The sequence below is a fragment of the Trachymyrmex cornetzi genome, unplaced genomic scaffold (assembly GCF_001594075.2).
Source record: "Trachymyrmex cornetzi isolate Tcor2-1 unplaced genomic scaffold, Tcor1.1 scaffold379, whole genome shotgun sequence".
NCBI classification, from domain to species: domain Eukaryota; kingdom Metazoa; phylum Arthropoda; class Insecta; order Hymenoptera; family Formicidae; genus Trachymyrmex; species Trachymyrmex cornetzi.
The window spans coordinates 3,891-5,601 of record NW_017298523.1 but is presented as its reverse complement, the minus strand read 5'-3'; positions in this window follow the sequence as shown (position 1 = coordinate 5,601).

Genomic DNA, 1,711 nt, shown 5'->3' with positions numbered 1-1,711 from the left:
GGATTTAATAAGGAGACGGGAAAACGACTTGCAGACCTTTACTGGAGTACCGAACCCTATAGTTTGTGGCGGGGTATTCCCGATAAAATGTTCGTTTATTGCGATATTTGTGAGCCTTATATAACAGGTGATGTACGTACTCCTCTTCTCAGGATAGTTCCGGTCAAGATACGCAACCATAATTACGCATTTGGTGCAAATTTGGTGATCATTTCTCGTTTCCAAATTATATCCCATTGCGACGAACGAATTTCAGAACGATCGAAATAGATATAAGAGATCATCTTGGAAAAAAAATTCCATTCGAATTCGGAACGCTGACAGTGACGCTGCACTTTAAACGTAAGCATTAACTTTTCTGTCGTATACGCGAGCGTGTCGATATAGCGACAGTCTTTAGTTAGAAACTAGCTATGGAGTATGAGGAGTATTTTGATGCGCGGGACATGGTTGGTCGAGGTGGAATTCCACGTGTTTTCGTCGGTTCGCCCTATCAACGCGGACATGGAATCGGAAGCTTTCTCGGTGGTCTATTCAGAAAAATATTACCTTACCTAGGTAAAGGTGCACGTGCCGTCGGAAAAGAAGCTTTACGTGCGGGAATTAACGTAATAGAAGACGTCGAAAATAATAAGTCGTTGAAGGAAACGGTCAAAAGTCGGCTCGCGGAATCTGGGGGTAATCTGAAGAGAAAAACCAAAGAAAATATAAGTTCCCTGATGAGGGGGTCGGGATATAAAGTATCCGCAAAGTCCGCAACACTTCAGTTTCCATTCGGAGGTTGGAATAATCGTATCGCGCTTCGTAAACGACGTCGGGCGGTAAAAAAAAATCATCGAGAAGTAGCACAGGGAAGAAGAGCAAAAAAATGACGAAGAAGAAAAAGAAAATTCGCGCTGCAGGAAGAAAAATCTCCGGCCATGGAGAAGACTGTCTGGATCTCACTCACACCATGTTGAGCCTTGGCATACGCGTAGAAAGCGAACGCGGGGAGAGCACATCGATCGCAGCCACCGACGTGGCAAAAGTAGGGCCCGTAAATCATTTACTGCATTCCAGTTCAATCAAATCGACGTGTATTTCAATCAAAAACTCGTGTCGCCACCAAACAACGCTTACACTTACCGCGCGTACATCGAGGCGTTATTAAATTATGCTTCACCCACAAAAACTTCCCATCTAACCTCTTGCTTATGGGACGCGGATATTCCCGGCTACATGGACGACACGTTAGACTCGTCAAATCCGAATACGGCACTCGAGAGACGCGCGAAATACATTCAAGGAAATCGTGCGCTAGATCTCGTAGGTCACCTTCACTGCGACGTTTTCAATTAAGATAAATTTTTAATTAACGGTGTGGAAGTTAAAATGAGACTCGTACGCTCGAAAGATTCATGTTGCCTTATGGACACTAGAACGATGTCAAAAATACGTATTCTCGATGCCAGTTTACTCGTAAGAAGAGCAAAAATAAGTCCGGGTGTGCTACTCGCACACGCTAGAATGCTGAGTAAAACTACCGCCAAGTATCCCCTTACGAGAGTCGAAGTTAAAACATTCACGATACACGCCGGTGTCGTGGGGGAATCGATAGACAATGCAATATACTCGGACAGCTGCCGAAACGAATAATAGTTGGCTTTGTCGATAACAAGACGTTTAACGGTGATAGAAAATTGAACCCGTTTAATTTCAAAAATTGCAGAAT